The sequence below is a fragment of the Oncorhynchus nerka genome, linkage group LG26 (genome assembly GCF_034236695.1).
Source record: "Oncorhynchus nerka isolate Pitt River linkage group LG26, Oner_Uvic_2.0, whole genome shotgun sequence".
Taxonomy (NCBI): Eukaryota; Metazoa; Chordata; class Actinopteri; order Salmoniformes; family Salmonidae; genus Oncorhynchus; species Oncorhynchus nerka.
In genome coordinates this window covers 53,716,282-53,743,781 of record NC_088421.1, presented here as the reverse complement: position 1 = coordinate 53,743,781, position 27,500 = coordinate 53,716,282, and the positions used below count along the sequence as shown (strand labels likewise).

General features: G+C 49.6%; 1 long non-coding RNA gene and 1 pseudogene across 1 annotated transcript in view; one reads left to right on the top strand and one right to left on the bottom strand.

Moving 5' to 3' along the window:
- Positions 1-10,551, top strand: part of LOC135564973 (equilibrative nucleoside transporter 4-like) — a 33,669-nt pseudogene extending 23,118 nt beyond the window's left edge.
- Positions 1-27,500, bottom strand: part of LOC135564837 (uncharacterized) — a 349,184-nt gene that overhangs the window by 244,945 nt on the left and 76,739 nt on the right. The gene's annotated exons all lie outside the window — the stretch shown is intronic.

Here is a 27,500-nt window from a genome sequence, read left to right as displayed (position 1 = left end):
AAATGTAGATGGATGGATGGTAGGAATGTAGATAGATGGATGGATGGGTGGTAGGAAATGCAGATAGATGGATGGATGGTAGAACCAGATAGATGGATGGATGGATGGTAGGAATGTAGATTGATGGATGGATGGTAGAAATGTAGATGGATGGATGGATGGATGGTAGGAATGTAGATAGATGGATGGTAGGAATGTAGATAGATGGATGGTAGGAATGTAGATAGATGGATGGATGGGTGGTAGGAATGTAGATAGATGGATGGATGGTAGGAATGTAGATAGATGGATAGATGGATGGTAGGAATGTAGATAGATGGATGGATGGGTAGTAGGAAATAGCAGATAGATGGATGGATGGGTGTAGGAAATGTAGATAGATGGATGGATGATGGATGGCTGATGGATGGATGGATGATGGATGGATGGATGGATGATGGATGGATGATGGATAGATGGATGATGGATGGATGGATAGATGGATGGATGGATGGGTGGATGGATGGATGATGAATGGATGGATGGATAGGTAGATGGATGGATGATGGATGGATGGGTAGATTGATGGATGGATGGGTAGATGGATGGATGGGGTGGGTGGGTGGATGGATGGATGGGTAGATGGATGGATGGGTGGATGGATGGATGGATGGTGGATGGGTGGGTGGGTGGATGGATGGGTGGTGGTGGATGGATGGATGGGTAGATGGATGGATGGGTGGATGGATGGATGGATGGGTGGATGGGTGGGTGGGTGGATGGATGGATGATGGATGGATGGGTGGATAGGTAGATGGATGGATGATGGATGGATGGGTATATGGATGGATGATGGATGGATGGGTGGATGGATGATTTGGATGGATGGGTAGATGGATGGATAGATGGATGGATGGATGGATAGGTAGATGGATGGATAGATGGATGATGGATGGATGGATGGATGGATGGATGGATAGGTAGATGGATGGATGGATGGATAGATGGATGATGGATGGATAGATGGATGGATGGATGGATGGATGGATGGATAGATGGATGGATGGGTGGATGGATATATGGATGGATGGATGGATGAATGGGTAGATGGATATATGGATGGATGGGTGGATGGATGGGTAGATGGATATATAGATGGATGGATGGATGGATGGGTAGATGGGGCAGATGGATGGATGGATGGATGGATAGATGGATGGATGGTGGATGGATGGATGATGAATGGATGGATGGATGGATAGATGGATGGATGGATGGGTAGATGGATGGATGGATGGATGGATAGATGGATGGATGGATGGATGGGTAGATGGATGGATGGATGGGTAGATGGATGGATGGGTGGATGGATGGATGGATGGATGGATAGGTAGATGGATGGATGATGGATGGATAGATGGATGGATGATGGATGGATGGATGGATAGATGGATAGATGGATGGATGGATGGATGGATGGATGGGTAGATGATGAATGGATGGATGGATAGATGGATAGATGGATGGATAGATGGATGGATGGGTGGATGGATGGATGATGAATGGATGGATAGATGGATGGATAGATGGGTGGATGGATGGATAGATGGATGGATAGATGGGTGGATGGATGGATGGATGGATGGATAGGTAGATGGATAGGATGGATGATGGATGGATGGATGGATAGGTAGATGGATAGGTAGATGGATGGATGATGGATGGATGGATGGATGGATGGATGGATGGATAGATGGATGGATGGATGGATGGATGGATGGATGGATGGATAGGTAGATGGATGGATGGATGATGGATGGATGGATGGATGGATGGATAGGTAGATGGATGGATGGATGGATGGATGGATGGATGGATAGGTAGATGGATGGGTAGATGGATGGATGGGTGGATGGATGGATGGATGGAACGATAGATGGATGGATGGGTGGATGGATGGATGGATGGATGGATAGGTAGATGGATGGATGGATGGATAGATGGATGGATGGATGGATAGATGGATGGATGGATGGGTGGATGGATAGGTAGATGGATGGATGGGTAGATGGATGGATGGATGGATAGGTAGATGGATGGATGGATAGATGGGTGGATGGATGGATGGATGGATGGATAGGTAGATGGATGATGGATGGATGGATGGATGGATAGGTAGATGGATGGATGGATGGATGGATAGATGGGTGATGGATGGTGGATAGGTAGATGGATGGATGGGGGATTGATGGATGGATGGATGGATAGATGGGTGGATGGATGATGGATGGATGGATGGATAGATATGATGGATAGATGGATGGATGGATAGATGGATGGATGGATGGGTGGATGGATGGATAGGTAGATGGATGGATGGATGGATGGATGGATAGGTAGATGGATGGATGATGGATGGATGGATGGATAGGTAGATGGATGGATGGATGGATGGATGGATGGATGGATGGATGGATGGATGGATAGGTAGATGGATGGGTAGATGGATGGATGGATGGATGGAATGATAGATGGATGGATGGATGGATGGATGGATAGGTAGATGGATGGATGGATGGATGGATAGATGGATGGATGGATGGGATGATGGATGGATAGATGGATGGATGGATGGATAGGTAGATGGATGGATGGATGGATGGATAGATAGATAGATGGATGGATAGATGGATAGGTAGATGGATAGATGGATGGATGGATAAATGGAATGGGATAGGCAGATAGATGGATAGATAGATGGATGGATAGGTAGATGGATGGATAGATGGGTAGATGGATGGATGGAATGGATAGGTGGATGGATGGGATGGATGGATGATAGGTAGATGGATGGATGGATAGATGGATGGATAGATGGATGGATGGATGGATAGGTAGATGGATGGATGGATGGATGGGTAGATGGATGGATGGATAGGTAGATGGATGGATGGATGGATAGATGGATGGATGGGTAGGTAGATGGATGGATGGATAGGTAGATGGATGGATGGATGGATAGGTAGATGGATGGATGGATTGATAGGTAGATGGATGGATGGATGGATGGATGGATGGATGGATGGATGGATGGATGGGTAGATGGATGGATGGATGGATAGGTAGATGGATGGATGGATGGATGGATGGATAGGTAGATGGATGGATGGATGGATGATGGATGGATGGATGGGTAGATGGATGGATGGATGGATAGGTAGATGGATGGATGGATGATAGATGGATGGATGGATAGATGGGTGGATGGATGGATGGATAGGTAGATGGATGGATGGATGGGTGGATGGATGGATGGATGGATAGGTAGATGGATAGGTAGATGGATGGATGGATGGATGGGTGGATGGATGGATGGATGGATAGATGGGCGGATGGATGGATGATGGATGGATAGGTAGATGGATGGATGGATGATGGATGGATGGATAGATGGGTGGATGGATGATGGATGGATGGATGGATAGGTAGATGGGTGGATGGATGGATGATGGATGGATGGATGGATAGGTAGATGGATGGATGGATGATGGATAGATGGATGGATGGATAGATGGATGGATGGATGGATGGATGGATAGGTAGATGGATGGATGGGTGGATGGATGGATGATGGATGGATGGATGGATGGGTAGATGGATGGATGGGTGGATGGATGGATGATGGATGGATGGATGGATGGATAGGTAGATGGATGGATGATGAATGGATGGATGGATAGGTAGATGGATGGATGATGGATGGATGGGTAGATGGATGGATGGATGGATGGATGGGTAGATATACAGATGTTGCCTCACTAAGCCCTCTGCCCTTTCCAGATCCTGGCTGCGTTGCCCTATGAGTGGACGGGGGGTCACCTGCTCCTCTTCTCCTGCCTGCGGGTGGTCTTCATCCCTCTGTTGGTGATGTGTGTGTGCCCTCCTCCACCCCAACCCTGTCCCACCCCGCCTGGCCCTGTCTCTTTTCTCTCCTCATGGGCGTCACCAACGGTTACTTTGGATCAGTCCCCATGATACAGGCTGCTGGGAAGGTCCCGCCGAACAGAGAGAACTAGCAGGTGAGGGGTGATGAGGTAGAGGGTGGTGAGGTAGAGGGTGGTGGGGTAGAGGGGTGGTGAGGTAGAGGGTGGTGGAGTAGAGGGGTGGTGGGGTAGAAGGGTGACGAGGTAGAGGCGTGGTGAGGTAGAGGCGTGGTGAGGTAGAGGGGTGGTGAGGGGGAGGGGTGGTGAGGTAGAGGGGTGGTGAGGTGGAGGGGTGGTGAGGTGGAGGGGTGGTGAGGTAGAGGGGTGGTGAGGTAGAGGGTTTTGAGGTAGAGGGGGTGGTGAGGTAGAGGGGTAATGAGGTAGAGGGTGGTGAGGTAGAGGGGTGGTGAGGTAGAGGGGTGGTGAGGTAGAGGGGTGATGAGGTAGAGGGGTGGTGGGGTAGAGGGGTGATGAGGCAGAGGGTGGTGAGGCGGAGGGGTGAGTGAGGTGATGAGGTAGAGGGGTGGTGAGGTTGAGAGGTGGTGAGGTAGAGGGTGGTGAGGTAGAGGGGTGATGAGGTAGAGGGGTGGTGAGGTAGAGGGTGATGAGGTAGAGGGGTGGTGAGGTGGAGGGGTGGTGGGGTAGAGGGGTGGTGGGGTAGAGGGTGGTGACGAGAGGGGTGGTGAGGTGGAGTGGTGATAAGGTAGAGAGGTGGTGAGGTAGAGGGGTGATGAGGTAGAGAGGTGGTGGGGTAGAGGGGTGATGAGGTAGAGTGTGGTGAGGTAGGGGGATGAGGTAGAGTGGTGATGAGGTAGAGGGGTGATGAGGTAGAGGGTCGTGAGGTAGAGGGTGGTGAGGTGGAGGGGTGATAAGGTAGAGGGGTGATGAGGTAGAGGGTGGTGAGGTGGAGGGGTGATGAGGTAGAGGGGTGGTGAGGTAGAGGGGTAATGAGGTAGAGGGTGGTGAGGTAGAGGGTAATGAGGTAGAGGGGTGGTGAGGTAGAGGGGTAATGAGGTAGAGGGGTGGTGAGGTGGAGGGGTAATGAGGGTAGAGGGGTGGTGAGGTAGAGGGGTGGTGAGGTAAAGAGATGTTGACAGATTACAGGAAGGGGAGGAGTGGCCATATGTGACAGATTGGTGAAAGGGAGTGGCCATATGTGACAGATTACAGAAGGGGAGTGGCCATATGTGACAGATTACAGAAAGGGGTGGCCATATGTGACAGATTATAGAAAGGGGAGTGGCCATATTTGACAGATTACAGGAAGGGGGAGGAGTGGCCATATGTGACAGATTACAGGAAGGGGGAGGAGTGGCCATATGTGACAGATTACAGAAAGGGGGAGGAGTGGCCATATGTGACAGATTACAGGAAGGGGGAGGAGTGGCCATATGTGACAGATTACAGGAAGGGGGAGGAGTGGCCATATGTGACAGATTACAGGAAGGGGAGGAGCCATATGTGACAGATTACAGAAAGGGGGAGTGGCCATATGTGACAGATTACAGAAAGGGGAGTGGCCATATGTGACAGATTACAGGAAGGGGGAGGAGTGGCCATATGTGACAGATTACAGAAAGGGGAGTGGCCATATGTGACAGATTACAGAAAGGGGAGTGGCCATATGTGACAGATTACAGGAAGGGGGAGGAGTGGCCATATGTGACAGATTACAGGAAGGGGGAGGAGTGGCCATATGTGACAGATTACAGAAAGGGGGAGGAGTGGCCATATGTGACAGATTACAGAAAGGGGAGTGGCCATATGTGACAGATTACAGGAAGGGGGAGGAGTGGCCATATGTGACAGATTACAGAAAGGGGAGTGGCCATATGTGACAGATTACAGAAAGGGGAGTGGCCATATGTGACAGATTACAGAAAGGGGAGTGGCCATATGTGAGAGATTACAGAAAGGGGAGTGGCCATATGTGACAGATTACAGCAAGGGGAGTGGCCATATGTGACAGATTACAGGAAGGGGGAGGAGTGGCCATATGTGACAGATTACAGAAAGGGGAGTGGCCATATGTGACAGATTACAGAAAGGGGAGTGGCCATATGTGACAGATTACAGAAAGGGGAGTGGCCATATGTGACAGATTACAGGAAGGGGGAGGAGTGGCCATATGTGACAGATTACAGAAAGGGGAGTGGCCATATGTGACAGATTACAGGAAGGAGGAGGAGTGGCCATATGTGACAGATTACAGAAAGGGGGAGGAGTGGCCATATGTGACAGATTACAGAAAGGGGAGTGGCCATATGTGACAGATTACAGGAAGGGGGAGGAGTGGCCATATGTGACAGATTACAGAAAGGGGAGTGGCCATATGTGACAGATTACAGGAAGGAGGAGGAGTGGCCATATGTGACAGATTACAGAAAGGGGGAGGAGTGGCCATATGTGACAGATTACAGAAAGGGGAGTGGCCATATGTGACAGATTACAGGAAGGGGGAGGAGTGGCCATATGTGACAGATTACAGAAAGGGGAGTGGCCATATGTGACAGATTACAGAAAGGGGAGTGGCCATATGTGACAGATTACAGAAAGAGGAGTGGCCATATGTGAGAGATTACAGAAAGGGGAGTGGCCATATGTGACAGATTACAGAAAGGGGAGTGGCCATATGTGACAGATTACAGAAAGGGGAGTGGCCATATGTGACAGATTACAGAAAGGGGAGTGGCCATATGTGACAGATTACAGAAAGGGGAGTGGCCATATGTGACAGATTACAGAAAGGGGAGTGGCCATATGTGACAGATTACAGAAAGGGGAGTGGCCATATGTGACAGATTACAGGAAGGGGAGTGGCCATATGTGACAGATTACAGTTGTTTAACAAGTAATCATTTATGGCACCTGTAAAGAATCGCATTGGTAAAATCTAACTAAATTAAATCTGCATTAACATTCTAATGTTTGAAATGAATCTCAGTTTAAGGAACTATATTGTGGCCTTCCATGGCTTCCTGGTTCACTGGGGTATAGAAATGAGGTAACACACTTTTATTTTTTTTATTTTACCTTTATTTAACCAGGCAAGTCAGTTAAGAACACATTCTTATTTTCAATGACGGCCTCCCGGGGAACAGTGGGTTAACTGCCTTGTTCAGGGGCAGAACGGACTATTGAAAACAGGGGTGTTCTCTCTCTCTAGCTGATGGAGTAGTGAAAACAGGGGTGTTCTCTCTAGCTGATGGAGTAGTGAAAACAGGGGTGTTCTCTCTAGCTGATGGAGTAGTGAAAACAGGGGTGTTCTCTCTAGCTGATGGAGTAGTGAAAACAGGGGTGTTCTCTCTAGCTGATGGAGTAGTGAAAACAGGGGTGTTCTCTCTAGCTGATGGAGTAGTGAAAACAGGGGTGTTCTCTCTAGCTGATGGAGTAGTGAAAACAGGGGTGTTCTCTCTCTCTAGCTGATGGAGTAGTGAAAACAGGGGTGTTCTCTCTAGCTGATGGAGTAGTGAAAACAGGGGTGTTCTCTCTAGCTGATGGAGTAGTGAAAACAGAGGTGTTCTCTCTAGCTGATGGAGTAGTGAAAACAGGGGTGTTCTCTCTAGCTGATGGAGTAGTGAAAACAGGGGTGTTCTCTCTAGCTGATGGAGTAGTGAAAACAGGGGTGTTCTCTCTCTCTCTAGCTGATGGAGTAGTGAAAACAGGGGTGTTCTCTCTAGCTGATGGAGTAGTGAAAACAGGGGTGTTCTCTCTAGCTGATGGAGTAGTGAAAACAGGGGTGTTCTCTCTAGCTGATGGAGTAGTGAAAACAGGGTGTTCTCTCTAGCTGATGGAGTAGTGAAAACAGGGGTGTTCTCTCTCTCTAGCTGATGGAGTAGTGAAAACAGGGGTGTTCTCTCTAGCTGATGGACTAGTGAAAACAGGGGTGTTCTCTCTAGCTGATGGAGTAGTGAAAACAGGGGTGTTCTCTCTCTCTAGCTGATGGAGTAGTGAAAACAGGGGTGTTCTCTCTAGCTGATGGAGTAGTGAAAACAGGGGTGTTCTCTCTAGCTGATGGAGTAGTGAAAACAGGGGTGTTCTCTCTCTCTAGCTGATGGACTAGTGAAAACAGGGGTGTTCTCTCTAGCTGATGGACTAGTGAAAACAGGGGTGTTCTCTCTCTAGCTGATGGAGTAGTGAAAACAGGGGTGTTCTCTCTAGCTGATGGAGTAGTGAAAACAGGGGTGTTCTCTCTAGCTGATGGAGTAGTGAAAACAGGGGTGTTCTCTCTAGCTGATGGAGTAGTGAAAACAGGGGTGTTCTCTCTAGCTGATGGAGTAGTGAAAACAGGGGTGTTCTCTCTAGCTGATGGAGTAGTGAAAACAGGGGTGTTCTCTCTAGCTGATGGAGTAGTGAAAACAGGGGTGTTCTCTCTAGCTGATGGAGTAGTGAAAACAGGGGTGTTCTCTCTCTCTAGCTGATGGAGTAGTGAAAACAGGGGTGTTCTCTCTAGCTGATGGACTAGTGAAAACAGGGGTGTTCTCTCTAGCTGATGGAGTAGTGAAAACAGGGGTGTTCTCTCTCTCTAGCTGATGGAGTAGTGAAAACAGGGGTGTTCTCTCTAGCTGATGGAGTAGTGAAAACAGGGGTGTTCTCTCTCTCTAGCTGATGGAGTAGTGAAAACAGGGGTGTTCTCTCTCTCTAGCTGATGGACTAGTGAAAACAGGGGTGTTCTCTCTAGCTGATGGACTAGTGAAAACAGGGTGTTCTCTCTCTAGCTGATGGAGTAGTGAAAACAGGGGTGTTCTCTCTAGCTGATGGAGTAGTGAAAACAGGGTGTTCTCTCTAGCTGATGGAGTAAAAAACAGGGGTGTTCTCTCTAGCTGATGGAGTAGTGAAAACAGGGGTGTTCTCTCTAGCTGATGGAGTAGTGAAAACAGGGGTGTTCTCTCTAGCTGATGGAGTAGTGAAAACAGGGGTGTTCTCTCTCTCTAGCTGATGGAGTAGTGAAAACAGGGGTGTTCTCTCTCTCTAGCTGATGGACTAGTGAAAACAGGGGTGTTCTCTCTAGCTGATGGACTAGTGAAAACAGGGGTGTTCTCTCTCTAGCTGATGGAGTAGTGAAAACAGGGGTGTTCTCTCTAGCTGATGGAGTAGTGAAAACAGGGGTGTTCTCTCTAGCTGATGGACTATTGAGTCTCTCGGTGCCAAAACATTTAACTACCATTTTAAATGTTTACCTTTTAAACAGAATATCTTTCTCTAAACAATTGTAATAATTTATAATCATATGAGGGTTTTTTTGTTCACAAAATATATCTCGGTACTTGTATGATTTATTTTGTACAGTATTTTTGTACAGTATACAATTTAGTGCTGATTTTCTACATTGACAGTGCTCTATCTATATACTCTATAATAATCTCCTCTCCTCCTCTCCTCTCCTCTCTCCCTCCTCTCTCCCTCCCTCCCTCCCTCCTCTCCTCCCACCCTCCCTCCTCCTCCTCTCCTCTCCTCTCCCTCCCTCCCTCCCTCCCTCCCTCCCTCCCTCCCTCCCTCCTCCCTCCTCTCCCTCCTCTCCCTCCCCTCTCCTCTCTCCTCTCCTCCCTCCCTCCCTCCCTCCCTCCCTCCTTTCCTCCCTCCTCTCCCTCTCCTCTCCTCTCCTCTCCCTCCCTCCCTCCCTCCCTCCCTCCCTCCCTCCCTCCCTCCCCCTCCTCCTCTCCTCTCCCTCCCTCCCTCCCTGCATCCCTCCCTCCTCTCCTCTCTCTCCTCTCCCTCTCTCCCTCCCTCCCTCCCTCTCTCCCTCTCCTCTCCTCCCTCCCTCCCCTCCTCCTCTCCTCTCCTCTCCTCCCTCCCTCCCTCCCTCCCTCCCTCCCTCCCTCTCTCCTCTCCTCTCCTCTCCTCCCTCCCTCCCTCCCTCCCTCCCTCCCTCCCTCCCTCCCTCCCACCTCTCCTCTCCTCCCTCCCTCCCTCCTCTCCTCCCTCCCCTCCCTCCCTCCCTCCCCTCCCTCCCTCCCTCCTCCCTCCTCCTCCCTCCCTCCCTCCTCTCCCTCTCCTCTCCTCCCTCCCCTCTCTCCCTCCCTCCCTCCCTCCCTCCCTCCCTCCCTCCCTCCCTCCCTCCCTCCCCCTCCTCTCCTCTCCTCCCTCCCTCCCTCCCTCCTCTCCTCTCCTCTCCTCTCCTCTCCTCCCTCCTCCCTCCCCTCCTCCTCTCCTCTCCTCTCCTCTCCTCTCCCTCCTCTCCTCCCTCCCTCCCTCCCTCCCTCCCTCCTCTCCTCTCCTCTCCCTCTCCTCTCCTCTCCTCCCTCCCTTCCTTCCCCCTCCCCTCCTCTCCTCTCCCCCTCCTCTCCTCCCCTCCTCCTCTCCCTCCTCCCTCCCCTCCCTCCCTCCCTCTCCTCCCCTCCTCTCCTCTCTCTAGGTAACACTATGACTGTATCGTACATGACAGGGTTGATGTTGGGATCAGCTGTGGCCTATAGCTTCACTGCACCGGGCTCAAACACACACACACTCACCAACATCACCACAGGGTATTGAACACACACACACACACACTCACACACAATACCACAGGGTATTGAACACACACACACACACACACACACACACACACACACACACACACACACACACACACACACACACACACACACACACACACACACACACACACACTCACCAACATCACCACAGGGTATTGAACACACACACACACACACACACACAGCCCAGAAAAGGCCTCAGCGAAAAGGAGTCCCTCCAGACTGACAGGATACTGAACTCCAGCCTGACCTCAACCACTGACCCCTCCGGCCTGCCACACTCCCCAGCTCTCTGCTGTTTCCAGGATGTTATCCTGATTCTCCAGCCTCGTCTATACTGCTGGGCCCTGCTCTGCCCGGGAGACGACGTCCCAGAACCTCTGCTGGGCTCCTGTTATGCCTGAGACTCGTGAACAGAACCTCTGCTGGGCTCCCTGCTCTGCCCGGGAGACGACGTGAACAGAACCTCTGATGGGCTCCCTGCTCTGCCCGGGAGACGATGAACAGAACCTCTGATCGGCTCCCTGCTCTGCCCGAGACACGTGAACAGAACCTCTGATCGGCTCCCTGCTCTGCCCGGGAGGCAGAACGTGAACAGAACCTCTGATCGGCTCCCTGCTCTGCCCGGAGACGACGTGAACAGAACCTCTGCTGGGCTCCCTGCTCTGCCCGGGAGACGACGTGAACAGAACCTCTGCTGGGCTCCTGCTCTGCCCGGGACGACAGTGAACAGAACCTCTGCTGGGCTCCTGCTCTGCCCGGAGACGACGTGAACAGAACCTCTGCTGGGCTCCCTGCTCTGCCCGGGAGACGAGAACAGAACCTCTGCTGGGCGTGCCCGGGAGACGAGGGGGTACACCCTCTGCTGGGCTCCCTGCTCTGCCCGGAGACGACGTGAACAGAACCTCTGATCGGCTCCCTGCTCTGCCCGGGAGACGACGTGAACAGAACCTCTGCTGGGCTCCCTGCTCTGCCCGGGGAGACGACGTGAACAGAACCCTCTGCTGGGCTCCTGCTCTGCCCGGGAGACGACGTGAACAGAACCTCTGATGGCTCCCTGCTCTGCCCGGGAGACGACGCGTGAACAGAACCTCTGCTGGGCTCCCTGCTCTGCCCGGGAGACGACGTGAACAGAACCTCTGCTGGGCTCCCTGCTCTGCCCGGGAGACGAGGTGAACAGAACCTCTGCTGGGCTCCCTGCTCTGCCCGGGAGACGACGTGAACAGAACCTCTGCTGGGTCCCTGCCCTGCCCGGGAGACGAGGTGAACAGAACTCTCCCTGCTCCTCTCCTGGGTTCCCTGCCTGCCCGGGAGACGACGTGAACAGAACCTCCCTCTCTCCCTCTCTGCCCGGGAGACGACGTGAACAGAACCTCTGATCCCTCCCTCCCTCCCGAGACCCGTCCCAGAACCTCTGCTGGGCTCCCTCCCTCCCTCCTCTCCTCTCCCTCCTCTCCCGACGTGAACAGAACCTCTGCTGGGCTCCCCTGCTCTGCCCGGGAGACGACGTCAGAACCTCTGCTGGGCTCCCTCTCTGCCCGGGAGACCTGAACAGAACTCTCTCCTGGGCTCCCTGCTCTGCCTCCTCCCGTGAACAGAACCTCAGACTCTCCTCCACTCCTCCTCCACTCCTGTCCCATCACCTCCCTGACAGCTCACCATGACATGATCCTCGCCTCCCCTCTCCTCTCCTCTCCTCTCCTCTCCTCCCTCCCTCCCTCCCTCCCTCCCTCCCTCCCTCCCTCTCCTCTCTCTCTCTCTCTCCTCTCCTCTCTCTCTCCCTCCTCTCCTCTCTCTCTCTCTCTCTCTCTCTCTCTCTCTCTCTCCCTCCCTCCAAATCCCTCCCTCCCTCCCTCCCTCCTCCTCCTCCCTCCCTCCCTCCCAGCTATGACACCTGACATGATCCTCCCTCTCTCTCTCCCTCCCTCCCTCCCTCCCTCTCTCCCTCCCTCTCTCCTCCCTCCCTCCCCTCCCCTCTCCCTCCCTCCCTCCCTCCCAGCTATGACACCCCGACATGATCCTTGCCTTTCCGTCAGTGTTCTACCGCGGGTCGAGACGAGGAACCAACCAGTGATCAACGTCGGTCGTTATTCTTCAGGGTTCATGTCAATATAAAAGTTGTGAATGTAAAACATATTAAATAAAAATATATAACCAACAAACATTAAATAAAATCAAATGTGTAAATATACCTGTTCTGTCTAGAGACTGTCTATACCTGTCTGAGAGGTTGTTCTGTCTAGAGACTGTCTATACCTGTCTGAGAGGTTGTTCTGTCTAGAGACTGTATATACCTGTCTGAGAGGTTGTTCTGTCTAGAGACTGTATATACCTGTCTGAGAGGTTGTTCTGTCTAGAGACTGTCCTGTCTGAGAGGTTGTTCTGTCTAGAGACTGTATATACCTGTCTGAGAGGTTGTTCTGTCTAGAGACTGTATATACCTGTCTGAGAGGTTGTTCTGTCTAGAGACTGTATATACCTGTCTGAGAGGTTGTTCTGTCTAGAGACTGTCTATACCTGTCTGAGAGGTTGTTCTGTCTAGAGACTGTCTATACCTGTCTGAGAGGTTGTTCTGTCTAGAGACTGTATATACCTGTCTGAGAGGTTGTTCTGTCTAGAGACTGTCTATACCTGTCTGAGAGGTTGTTCTGTCTAGAGACTGTCTATACCTGTCGGAGAGGTTGTTCTGTCTAGAGACTGTATATACCTGTCTGAGAGGTTGTTCTGTCTAGAGACTGTATATACCTGTCTGAGAGGTTGTTCTGTCTAGAGACTGTCTATACCTGTCTGAGAGGTTGTTCTGTCTAGAGACTGTATATACCTGTCTGAGAGGTTGTTCTGTCTAGAGACTGTCTATACCTGTCTGAGAGGTTGTTCTGTCTAGAGACTGTCTATACCTGTCTGAGAGGTTGTTCTGTCTAGAGACTGTCTATACCTGTCTGAGAGGTTGTTCTGTCTAGAGACTGTATATACCTGTCTGAGAGGTTGTTCTGTCTAGAGACTGTCTATACCTGTCTGAGAGGTTGTTCTGTCTAGAGACTGTATATACCTGTCTGAGAGGTTGTTCTGTCTAGAGACTGTCTATACCTGTCTGAGAGGTTGTTCTGTCTAGAGACTGTCTATACCTGTCTGAGAGGTTGTTCTGTCTAGAGAGACTGTATATACCTGTCTGAGAGGTTGTTCTGTCTAGAGACTGTATACCTGTCTGAGAGGTTGTTCTGTCTGAGAGACTGTATATACCTGTCTGAGAGGTTGTTCTGTCTAGAGACTGTCTATACCTGTCTGGAGAGTTGTTCTGTCTAGAGACTGTATATACCTGTCTGAGAGGTTGTTCTGTCTAGAGACTGTCTATACCTGTCGGAGAGGTTGTTCTGTCTAGAGACTGTCTATACCTGTCTGAGAGGTTGTTCTGTCTAGAGACTGTATATACCTGTCTGAGAGGTTGTTCTGTCTAGAGACTGTATATACCTGTCTGAGAGGTTGTTCTGTCTAGAGACTGTCTATACCTGTCTGAGAGGTTGTTCTGTCTAGAGACTGTCTATACCTGTCTGAGAGGTTGTTCTGTCTAGAGACTGTATATACCTGTCTGAGAGGTTGTTCTGTCTAGAGACTGTATATACCTGTCTGAGAGGTTGTTCTGTCTAGAGACTGTCTATACCTGTCTGAGAGGTTGTTCTGTCTAGAGACTGTATATACCTGTCTGAGAGGTTGTTCTGTCTAGAGACTGTATATACCTGTCTGAGAGGTTGTTCTGTCTAGAGACTGTCTATACCTGTCTGAGAGGTTGTTCTGTCTAGAGACTGTCTATACCTGTCTGAGAGGTTGTTCTGTCTAGAGACTGTATATACCTGTCTGAGAGGTTGTTCTGTCTAGAGACTGTCTATACCTGTCTGAGAGGTTGTTCTGTCTAGAGACTGTATATACCTGTCTGAGAGGTTGTTCTGTCTAGAGACTGTATATACCTGTCGGAGAGGTTGTTCTGTCTAGAGACTGTATATACCTGTCTGAGAGGTTGTTCTGTCTAGAGACTGTCTATACCTGTCTGAGAGGTTGTTCTGTCTAGAGACTGTATATACCTGTCTGAGAGGTTGTTCTGTCTAGAGACTGTATATACCTGTCTGAGAGGTTGTTCTGTCTAGAGACTGTATATACCTGTCTGAGAGGTTGTTCTGTCTAGAGACTGTATATACCTGTCTGAGAGGTTGTTCTGTCTAGAGACTGTATATACCTGTCTGAGAGGTTGTTCTGTCTAGAGACTGTATATACCTGTCTGAGAGGTTGTTCTGTCTAGAGACTGTATATACCTGTCTGAGAGGTTGTTCTGTCTAGAGACTGTATATACCTGTCTGAGAGGTTGTTCTGTCTAGAGACTGTATATACCTGTCTGAGAGGTTGTTCTGTCTAGAGACTGTCTATACCTGTCTGAGAGGTTGTTCTGTCTAGAGACTGTCTATACCTGTCTGAGAGGTTGTTCTGTCTAGAGACTGTATATACCTGTCTGAGAGGTTGTTCTGTCTAGAGACTGTATATACCTGTCTGAGAGGTTGTTCTGTCTAGAGACTGTATATACCTGTCTGAGAGGTTGTTCTGTCTAGAGACTGTCTATACCTGTCTGAGAGGTTGTTCTGTCTAGAGACTGTCTATACCTGTCTGAGAGGTTGTTCTGTCTAGAGACTGTATATACCTGTCTGAGAGGTTGTTCTGTCTAGAGACTGTCTATACCTGTCTGAGAGGTTGTTCTGTCTAGAGACTGTCTATACCTGTCTGAGAGGTTGTTCTGTCTAGACTGTATATACCTGTCTGAGAGGTTGTTCTGTCTAGGGTCTGAGAGGTTGTTCTGTCCCCTACCAGCCTGATAACATTAGCCCCCTACCAGCCTGATAACATTATCCCCTACCAGCCTGCTAACGTTAGCCCCTACCAGCCTGCTAACTTTAGCCCTACCAGCCTGCTAACTTTAGCCCCTACCAGCCTGATAACATTAGCCCTACCAGCCTGATAACATTATCCCTACCAGCCTGCTAACGTTAGCCCCTACCAGCCTGCTAACTTTAGCCCCTACCAGCCTGCTAACGTTAGCCCCTACCAGCCTGATAACATTATCCCTACCAGCCTGCTAACGTTAGCCCCTACCAGCCTGCTAACTTTAGCCCTACCAGCCTGCTAACGTTAGCCCCTAGCCTGCTAACGTTAGCCCCTACCAGCCTGCTAACGTTAGCCCTACCAGCCTGCTAACTTTAGCCTACCAGCCTGCTAACGTTAGCCCCTACCAGCCTGCTAACCTTAGCCCCTACCAGCCTGCAACTTTAGCCTACTAGCCTGCTAACTTTAGCCCTACCAGCCTGCTAACTTTAGCCCTACTAGCCTGCTAACTTTAGCCCTACCAGCCTGCTAACTTTAGCCCTACCAGCCTGCTAACTTTAGCCTACCAGCCTGCTAACTTTAGCCCCTACCAGCCTGCTAACTTTAGCCCCTACCAGCCTGCTAACTTTAGCCTAGCCTGCTAACTTTAGCCCTACCAGCCTGCTAACATTAGCCCAACCAGCCTGATAACATTTGCCCCTACCAGCCTGATAACGTTAGCCCCCTACCAGCCTGATAACGTTAGCCCTTACTACCAGCCTGCTGTTTAGCCCTACCAGCCTGCTAACATTACGTTAGCACTGAGTGAGTCAGCCAGTTGTATTAACACCACCTAGCATACAGTTACATTAAAGTAAACCAACGTGTTGGGTTTTATGGGTATTATGACTCATACTGTGGTACTCCTCTCTGGGTGCAGTTGGTCTGTGTGACCAGCAGATGTCTCTCTCTCTCCAACAGTGAACTGGACTGAGCTCGGCCTCCAGTGATGCAGTTGGTCTGTGTGACCAGCAGAGGTTTCTCTCTCCCAACAGTGAACTGGACTGAGCTCGGCCTCCAGTGATGCAGTTGGTCTGTGTGACCAGCAGAGGTCTCTCTCTCTCCAACAGTGAACTGGTCTGAGCTCGGTTTCTCATTCTCCACTGGACCTCGGTTTCCTCACCAAATCCACTCCCAGTCATGATGGAGACTCCCTACAGCCAATGCTTTTACACCAATCCAATGCTTTTAAAATCTTTGTCAGGGAACGGAAGGGCTTTGGGAGAAGTGTTGATGCTGTTCTGTTCTCACTGGTAGGAACAGAAAGGTAATACAGGATTACAATGATAATTACATCACACAAATCAATTTACTGGAGGAGGGAGGGAGAGAGAGAGAGAGGAGGGAGGGAGAGAGGGAGGGGGGAGGGAGGAGGGAGGGGGAGAGGGAGGGAGGGAGAGAGAGAGAGAGGGAGGGAGGGAGAGGGAGAGGGAGGGAGGAGGGAGGGAGAGGGAGGGAGGGAGGGAGGGAGGGGAGGGGGGGGAGGGGGAGGGAGGAGGGAGAGGGAGGGAGGGAGGAGGGGAGAGGATCATGTCATGGTGTCATAGCTGTCACACAGGTGAGAGGGACATTGTGGGGGGTGTATATCTTACAGAGTGACTTCATTGATTGGTTGATTGAATTGATGTCACTGAGAGACTCCAATGCTGTCTCAGGTCTGAATCTCTGCTGTGCGCCTTCTAGGCAGAGTTGCAAAGAAAAGCCATGTCTCAGACTGGCCAATAAAAAGAAGATTAAAGTGGTCAGCATCCAGGAGTCGCCTCTTCGCTGTTGACGTTGGAGACTGGACAGAGAACTCTGCCTTAGAAGGTCAGCATCCAGGAGTCACCTCTTCACTGTTGACGTTGAGACTGGACAGAGAACTCTGCCTTAGAAGGTCAGCATCCAGGAGTCGCCTCTTCTGTTGACGTTGAGACTGAGAGATTGTTTTAAGCCATGGTACTATTTAATAAAGCTGCCAGTTGAGGACTTGTGAGGCCTGTTTCTCAAACTAGACACTCTAATGTACTTGTCCTCTTGCTCAGTTGTGCACCGGGCCTCCCACTCTCTTTCTATTCTGGTTAGAGCAGTTTGCGCTGTGTTCTGTGAAGGAGTAGTATACAGCATTGTACAAGATCTTCAGTTTCTTTCTCACATGGAATAGCCTTCATTTCACAGAACAAGAATAGACTGACGAGTTTCAGAAGAAAGCTCTTTGTTTCTCAGGGTGTATAAAGGGAATAACATCAGGTTTGTTTCTCAGGGTGTATAAAGGGAATAACATCAGGTTTGTTTTCTCAGGGTGTATAGTGGAATCAAATCAAAATCAAATTTGATTTTGTCACATACACATGGTTAGCAGATGTTAATGCGAGTGTAGCGAAATGCTTGTGCTAGTTCCGACAATGCAGTAATAACCAACAAGTAATCTAACTAATAATTCCAAAACTACTACCTTATAGACACAAGTGTAAGAGATAAAGATAGCACATAAAGATATAAGAATGAGTGATGGTAAAGAAGCAGCATACAGTAGATGGTATTGAGCAGTATATACATATGAGATGAGTATGTAGACAAAGTAAAAACAAAGTGGCATAGTTAAAGTAGCTAGTGACATAAGAATGCAGTAGATGATATAGAGTACAGTATATGTATGCATATGAGATGAATAGGTAGGTAGTAACATTTATGCTGTAGCATTGTTGTGTATGGCTAGTGATATATTTACATCATTTCCCATCAATTCCCATTATTAAAGTGGCTGGAGTTGGGTCAGTGTCAATGACAGTGTGTTGGCAGCAGCCACTCAATGTTAGTGGTGGCTGTTTAACAGTCTGATGGCTTGAGATAGAAGCTGTTTTCAGTCTCTCTCGGTCCCAGCTTTGATGCACCTGTACTGACTCGCTCAATGACAGTGTGTTGGCAGCAGCTAGTCTAAAGAAGGCCAGTTTTAATGCAGTTTTAAAGTGTCTTTAATCAGAACAGTTTTCAGCTGTGCTGCATAATGGCAAAAGGGTTTTCTAAATGACTCAATTAGCCTTTTAAAAATGATAAACTTGGATTAGCTAACACAACGTGCCATTGAACACAGGAGTGATGGTTGCTGATAGTGGCCCCTGTACGCCTATGTAGATATTCCATTGGAACACAGGAAGTGATGGTTGCTGATAATGGGGCCTCTGTACGCCTATGTAGATATTCCATTAAAAATCTGCCGTTTCCGGTGGCGCAGTGGTTAAGGCGCTGTGCCACCAGAGACTCTGGGCTCCGCCAGGTCTGTGTGTAACCGGCGCGACTGGGAGGTCCGTGGGGCGGCGCTGTTGGCCTAGTCTCGTCCGGATTAGGGAGGTGTTGGCCGGTAGGGGATATCCTTGTCTCATCGCGCACCAGCGACTCCTGTGGCGGGCCGGCGCAGTGCACACAACCAAGGCTTGCCAGGTGCGCTGTGTTTCCTCCCGACACACAGCGGCTGCTTCCGGAATTGGATGCGCTGTGTTAAGAAAGCAGTGCGGGCTTGGTTGGGTTGTTTATAGGAGGACGCATGACTTTTCGACTTACGTCTCTCCCGAGCCCGCACGGGAGTTGAGGATGAGACAAGATAGTAGCTACTAAAAAGAATTGATACCGAAAAACGGGTAAAAATAATTTAAAATCTGCAGTTTCCAACTACAATAGTCAAACAACATTAACGATGTATTTCTGATCAATTTCATGTTATTTTAATGGACAAAAAAAGGCTTTTTCTTCAAAAAACAAAGACATTTCTATGTGACCCCAAACTTTTGAACAGTAGTGTACTGTACCAGTATTTCATAAAAAATGAAAATCAAATCATTCCACTAACTGATCCTGGCACCAGGGCTGACGGCCTGGGAGGACAGGACTCTCTGCTGACGGCCTGGGAGGACAGGACTCTCTGCTGACAGCCTGGAGGACAGGGACTCTCTGCTGACGGTCTGGGAGACAGGACTCTCTGCTGACGGCCTGGGAGGACAGAGACTCTCTGCTGACAGTCTGGGGGAGGACAGACTCTCTGCTGACGGTCTGGGAGGACAGGGAATTCTGCTGACGGTCTGGGAGGACAGGACTCTCTGCTGACGGTCTGGGAGGACAGGACTCTCTGCTGACGGCCTGGGAGGACAGGACTCTCTGCTGACAGTCTGGGAGGACAGGACTCTCTGCTGACGGTCTGGGAGGACAGGAATCTCTTGCTGGACGGTCTGGGAGGACAGGACTCTCTGCTGACGGCCTGGGAGGTGACAGGACTCTCTGCTGACGGTCTGGGAGGACAGGACTCTCTGCTGACGGCCTGGGAGGACGGACTCTCTGCTGACGGTCTGGGAGGACAGGACTCTCTGCTGACGGTCTGGGAGGACAGGACTCTCTGCTGACGCCCGGGAGGACAGGACTCTCTGCTGAGGGCCTGGGAGGACAGGGACTCTCTGCTGACGGCCTGGGAGGACAGGACTCTCTGCTGACAGTCTGGGAGGACAGGACTCTCTGCTGACGGTCTGGGAGGGCAGGAACTCTGCTGACGGTCTGGGAGGACAGGACTCTCTGTAACAGGTTGACGGCCTGGGAGGACAGGACTCTCTGCTGATGGCCTGGGAGGACAGGACTCTCTGCTGACGGCCTGGGAGGACGGGACTTCTGCTGGACGGCCTGGGAGGACGGGGACTCTCTGCCGGACGGCCTGGGAGGACAGGACTCTCTGCTGACGCCTGGGAGGACAGGACTCTCCTGCTGACGGCCTGGGAGGACAGGACTCTATGCTGGACAACCTGGGAGGACAGGACCTCTGCCGACGGCCTGGGAGGACAGGACTCTCGTAGCTGCCATCATAACATCTATTTTATTTCTGCGGTACAGTTGATAAACCATGGCGATGAATGGTAAGAAGCCAACTAACCGGGCACACGTTCATATCTCTGTGTTGGCCGATGCTTACTATCCATCCTCTACTGTCTTCACTGCCTCAGCAGAAAATACATTCTATTCTAACAACCTATTTTATTTTTGATTTAACTTTACAAGTCAGTTAAGAACTAATTTCCCCATTTACAATGACGGTCTAAGAACAGTGGGGCTAACTGCCTTGTTCGGGGCAGAACCACAGAATTTTACCATATAAAGACATGGACACGTTCTAGCAACCTTTCAGTTACTGGCCCAATGGTCTAACCACTAGACTACCTGCTGGTTACTAGTCCAACACCTAACCACTAGACTACCTGCTGGTTACTAGTCCAACGCTCTAACCACTAGGCTGCCTGTTGGGGTTACTGGCCTAACGCCCTAACCACTAGACTACCTGCTGGTTACTAGTCCAACGCTCTAACCACTAGGCTACCTGCTGGTTACTAGACCAACACTCTAACCACTAGTTACCTGCCGGGTTACTGGCCCAACGTCTAACCACTAGACTACCTGCTGGCACCAGTCCAACGCCCTAACCACCAGGCTGCCTGTTGGTTACTGGCCTAACGCCCAACCACTAGACTACCTGCTGGTTACTAGTCCAACGCCTAACCACTAGCTACCTTGCTGGTTACATTAGACCAACACTCTAACCACTAGGGGCTACCTGTTGGTTACTGCCCAACGCTCTAATCCACTAGACTACCTGCTGGCATTAGTCCAACGCTCTAACCACTAGGCTGCCTGTTGGTTACTGGCCTAACGCTTCAACCACTAGGCTACCTGCTGGTTACTAGTCCAACGCCCAACCACTAGACTACCTGCTGGTTACTAGTCCAACGCCTAACCACTCAGGGCTGCCTGCTGGTTACTGGCCTAACGCTCTAACCACTAGACTACCTGCTGTTACTAGTCCAACGCTCTGAAACTACTAGGCTGCCTGTTGGTTATTGGCCTAACGCCTAACCACTAGGGCTACCTGCTGGTTACTAGTCCAACGCTCCAACCACTAGACTACCTGCTGGTTACCAGTCCAACGCCCAACCACTAGGCTACCTGCTGGTTACTAGTCCAACGCTCTAACCACTAGGCTGCCTGTTGGTTACTGGCCAACGCTCCAACCACTAGGCTACCTGTCTCTCTCACACTGGGTACTTCTGACCCCTCCCCAGTAACATGGGCATCTGCACATTTGACACAGTTTTTTCCCACCGATACAACACATTCCTTTGTCCTCGTGCCTCTACACACTTCTCACATCATGGAATCTCCTCCTACACACTGCTGCAACATGACCACAGCTTGGCATCTGGAAACACTTCAGTGTGTTCGGCACAAAAAGCGCCTCAGTTGGATAAATGACATATCTTAACATGACTTTGGTCAGTGAAAAAGACCTGCCAGAACTCAAAAGACACAGACGGCAGCCTTCAGTTTCACTGTGTTCTCCACCGTGGGTCTGTGTTGGCACAAATGGCATCACAGACACAGGGAATCTTTCTATTTTAACACTTAACGCCACCCCAGTAAGTAATCACTTATTTAAATGGCGCCCTGTTCGGAGAGCAAGGCAAGTCACAGGTCTTGTCCTTGCTTGTTCACGTGACGCGAAGTGCTCCCTCTGGACGGAAGAAACGCAAAGAAATCATCACTTGTCCACGTTGAGTTGAAGGCCACAGATTTAACAGTTCCCAACTTATTTTCTACCCAGCCACAAATGGGTCAAAGGTAGGGATCCATTTTCTTCAAAAAATACAACTCCCACTGGGCCCAAATCATCTTCTGCGCTCATACTCACTCTCGTTGGGGGGAACATTTCTGTGCCATCAGAGACTGCAGAATACGGTTTCTACTTGGGGGCCATTCTTCCTCAAAAACACATCTTCCCACTGCACTCAGGTTTTCTCAGTCATTCCTCGCTGTCCCATAAACCCACATTTATCCAGCAACACAGCTATGCAGAAGTGGCACGAAGAATAGAGCACCATGCAGCAGCCGAGTTAAACCATCTGCTAAACATTTTTTAATTTAACCATTTATTTTACTAGGCAAGTCAGTTAAGAACAAATTATTATTCACAATGACGGCCTACAGGGGAACAGTGGGTTAACTGCCTTGTTCAGGGGGACAGAACGACAGATTTTTACCTTGTCAGCTCAGGGATTCAATCAAGCAACCTTTCGGTTACTGGGTCCAAAGCTCTAACCACTGGGCTACCTGCTGGTTACTAGTCCAACACTCTAACCACTAGGCTAACTGCTGGTTACTGGCCCAACGCTCTAACCACTAGTCCACCTGCTGGTTACTAGTCCAACACTCTAACCACTAGGCTACCTGCTGGTTACTAGTCCAACGCTCTAACCACTAGGCTAACTGCTGGTTACTGGCCCAACGCTCTAACCACTAGTCCACCTGCTGGTTACTAGTCCAACACTCTAACCACTAGGCTACCTGCTGGTTACTAGTCCAACGCTCTAACCACTAGGCTACCTGCTGGTTACTAGTCCAACACTCTAACCACTAGGCTACCTGCTGGTTACTAGTCCAACGCTCTAACCACTAGGCTACCTGCTGGTTACTGGCCCAACACTCTAACCACTAGTCCACCTGCTGGTTACTAGTCCAACGCTCTAACCACTAGGCTACCTGCTGGTTACTAGTCCAACACTCTAACCACTAGGCTACCTGCTGGTTACTAGTCCAACGCTCTAACCACTAGACTACCTGCTGGTAACTAGTCCAACACTCTAACCACTAGACTACCTGCTCTAACCACTAGGCTACCTGCTGGTAACTAGTCCAACACTCTAACCACTAGGCTACCTGCTCTAACCACTAGGCTACCTGCTGGTAACTAGTCCAACACTCTAACCACTAGACTACCTGCTGGTAACTAGTCCAACGCTCTAACCACTCAGACTACCTGCTGGTAACTAGTCCAACACTCTAACCACTAGACTACCTGCTGGTAACTAGTCCAACACTCTAACCACTAGACTACCTGCTCTAACCACTAGACTACCTGCTCTAACCACTAGACTACCTGCTCTAACCACTAGTCTACCTGCTGGTTGCTAGTCCAACGCTCTAACCACTAGACTACCTGCTGGTAACTAGTCCAACGAGTCTCCATCCTTTACACCAGTAGACTACCTGCTGGTAACTAGTCCAACACTCTAACCACTAGACTACCTGCTGGTAACTAGTCCAACGAGTCTCCATCCTTTACACCACTAGACTACCTGCTCTAACCACTAGTCTACCTGCTGGTTGCTAGTCCAACGCTTCTTAACCACTAGGCTACCTGTTGCAACTAGTCCAACACTCTAACCACTCAGACTAACATTTCATCATCATATTTTACTCCAATATTTAACTGTTTGATTTATTCATTTATAAACAAAACAAACAAAGTCAGCGAAAAACGTCTCCTTGTTTTACACTTGAGGCGTGGCTAAACCAATCTGTAATGATATATTCATTAACGCTGTCATGTTCTGACCTTTAGACCTTTTGTTATGTCTATGTTTTACACCAGGGGCTAAACCAATCTGTGCGATATATTAATTTACGCTGTCATGTTCTGACCTTAGTTCTTTGGTTATGTCTTTGTTTTAGTATGGTCAGGTTGAGTTGGGTGGAGTTGTCTATGTTCGTTTTTCTATGATTTGCTATTTCTACGTTTGCCTGGTATGGTTCTCAATCAGAGGCAGCTGTCAATCGTTGTCCTGATTGAGAACCATATTTAGGGGAGCCTGTTTTCATTTGTGTTCGTGGGCGATTGTTTCCTGTTGGATGTTTGTGGCACAGTTCAGGACTGTTTCGGGTTTTCGTTTGTATCAGTCACTTTGTATTCTTTAGTGTTCAGTTTAATAAACTAAAATGGACACTTACCGCGCTGCACATTGGTCTGATCTCTCCTAATCCTCCTCCTCTCTCCTCCTCCTCCTCTCTCCTACTCCTCCTCCTCTCTCCTCCTCCTCTCTCCTACTCCTCCTCCTCTCTCCTACTCCTACTCTCTCTCCTCCTCATCTCTCCTCTCTCCTCTCTCCTACTCCTCCTCCTCTCCTACTCCTCCTCATCTCTCCTACTCCTCCTCCTCTCTCCTACTCCTCCTCCCTCTCCTACTCCTCCCTCTCTCTCTCCTACTCCTCCTCCTCTCTCCTACTCCTCCTCCTCTCCTACTCCTCCTCATCTCTCCTACTCCTCCTCCTCCTCTCCTACTCCTCCTCCTCTCTCTCCTACTCCTCCTCATCTCTCCTACTCCTCCTCCACTCTCCTACTCCTCTCTCTCCTCCTCATCTCTCCTACTCACTCCTCCACTCTCCTACTCCTCCTCCTCTCTCCTACTCCCTCCTCCTCTCTCCTACTCCTCCTCTCTCCTACTCCTCCTCCCTCTCCTACTCTCTCCTACTCCTCCTCATCTCCTACTCCTACTCCTCTCTCATACTCCTCCTCATCTCTCCTACTCCTCCTCCTCTCCTACTCCTCCTCCTCTCCTACTCCTCCTCATCTCTCCTCCTCCTCCTCTCTCCTACTCCTCCTCTCTCTCCTCCTCCTCCTCTCCTACTCCTACTCCTCCTCATCTCTCCTCCTCCTCCTCTCTCCTACTCCTACTCCTCCTCCTCTCTCCTACTCCTCTCTCCTACTCCTCCTCCTCTCTCTACTCCTACTCCCTCTCCTACTCCTCCTCCACTCTCCTACTCCTCCTCCTCTCTCCTACTCCTCTCTCCTAATCCTCCTCCTCTCTTCTACTCCTACTCTCTCTCATACTCCTCCTCATCTCTCCTACTCCTCCTCCTCTCTACCCTCCTCTCTCCTACTCCTCCTCAGAAGAGGACGAAACCCTTACTAAAGCGCATACAAGCAATTGGTACATTGAAAAGAGACTGGATTTGCGTGATAAAATTTCCCATCAATCCCTGTCTTTGACAAACTACAGGCTAAAGATATCCACTGTTCCCATCAATCCCTGTCTTTGACAAACTACAGGCTAAAATATCCCTGTTCCCATCAATCCCTGTCTCTGACAAACTTCAGGCTAAAATATCCCTGTTCCCCATCAACCACTGTCTCTGACAAACTACAGGCTAAAAATATCCCTGTTCCCATCAATCCTGTCTTTGACAAACTACGGATAAAATATCCCTGTTCCATCAACCCTGTCTTTGACAACCTACGGAATCTACAAATATCCTGTTCCCATCAATCCCCTGTCTTTGACAAACTACCGGGCTAAATATCCCTGTTCCCATCAATCCTGTCTGACAACCACAGGCTAAAATATCCCCACCCCATAATCCCTGTTCCCATCAAAATATCCCTGTTCCCATCAATGTTTTGACAAACTAAGGTACAAACTATCCTGTTCCCATCAATCCCCTGTCTTTGACAAACTACAGGCTAAAATATCCCTGTTCCATCAATCCCCTGTCTTTGACAAACCACAGGCTAAATATCCCTGTTCCATCAATCCCTGTCTTGACAAACTACAGACAAAATATCCCTGTTCCCATCAATCCCTGTCTTTGACAAACTACAGGCTAAAATATCCTCTGTTTAAAAATAAAACGATCAAATCAATGAAACGTGTAACAGGAAACTCTTCTTTCTTCGTGTAATCTGTTTTTGGACTATTGCATGTATCGAGAAGATATGATCTGTAGATGTCACGTTGACTCCAGGTAGAGTAGCTGCTGCTAATGTTAATGGATCCCAGGTAGAGTAGCTGCCAAGTATGTTAATGGACCCCAGGTAGAGTAGCTACTACATGTTCAGTAGTTAATGGACCCCAGGTGTGAGTGCCATTACATGTTAATGGATTCCCAGGTAGAGTAGAAGAAGAAGCATGTTACCTGGGACCCCAGGTGAGTAGCTACTACACAAGTTAATGGACCCCAGGTAGAGAAGCATGCTAATGGACCCCAGGTAGAGTAGCTACTACATGTTAATGGACCCCAGGTAGAGTAGCTACTACATGTTAATGGACCCCAGGTAGAGTAGCTGCTACATGTTAATGGACCCCAGAGTAGCTGCATGTCCAGTAGTTAATGGACCCCAGGTAGAGTAGCTGCTACATGTTCAGTAGTTAATGGACCCCAGGTAGAGTAGCTGCTACATGTTAATGGACCCCAGGTAGAGAAGCACTACATGTTCAGTAGTTAATGGACTCCCAGGTAGAGTAGCTGCTACATATTCAGTAGTTAATGGACCCCAGGTAGAGTAGCTACTAGCATGTTCAGTAGTTAATGGACCCCAGGTAGAGTAGCTGCTACATGTTAATGGACTCCAGGTAGAGTAGCTGCTACATGTTAATGGACCCCAGGTAGAGTAGCTGCTACATGTTCAGTAGTTAATGGACCCCAGGTAGAGTAGCTGCTACATGTTAATGGACCCCAGGTAGAGTAGCTACTACATGTTAATGGACTCCCAGGTAGAGTAGCTGCTACATGTCCAGTAGTTAATGGACCCCAGGTAGAGTAGCTGCTACATGTTCAGTAGTTAATGGACCCCAGGTAGAGTAGCTGCTACATGTTAATGGACCCCAGGTAGAGTAGCTGCTACATGTTCAGTAGTTAATGGACCTCAGGTAGAGTAGCTACTACATGTTAATGGACCCCAGGTAGAGTAGCTGCTACATGTTCAGTAGTTAATGGACCCCAGGTAGAGTAGCTACTACATGTTAATGGACCCCAGGTAGAGTAGCTACTACATGTTAATGGACCCCAGGTAGAGTAGCTGCTACATGTTCAGTAGTTAATGGACCCCAGGTAGAGTAGCTGCTACATGTTAATGGACTCTCAGGTAGAGTAGCTGCTACATGTTCAGTAGTTAATGGACCCCAGGTAGAGTAGCTGCTACATGTTAATGGACCCCAGGTGAGAGTAGCTGCTAGCATGTTAATGGACACTCAGGTAGAGTAGCTGCTACATGTTAATGGACCCCAGGTAGAGTAGCTGCTACATGTTAATGGACCCCAGGTAGAGAAGCTACTACATGTTAATGGGACCCCAGGTAGAGTAGCTACATGTTCAGTAGTTAATGGACCCCAGGTAGAGTAGTGTGGCATGTTAATGGACTCCCAGGTAGAGTAGCTGCTACATGTTAATGAACTCCCAGGTAGAGTAGCTGCTACATGTTAATGGACCCCAGGTAGAGTAGCTGCAGCATGTTAATGGACCCCAGGTAGAGTAGCTGCTACATGTTAATGGACCCCAGGTAGAGAAGCGCTACATGTTAATGGACCCCAGGTAGAGTA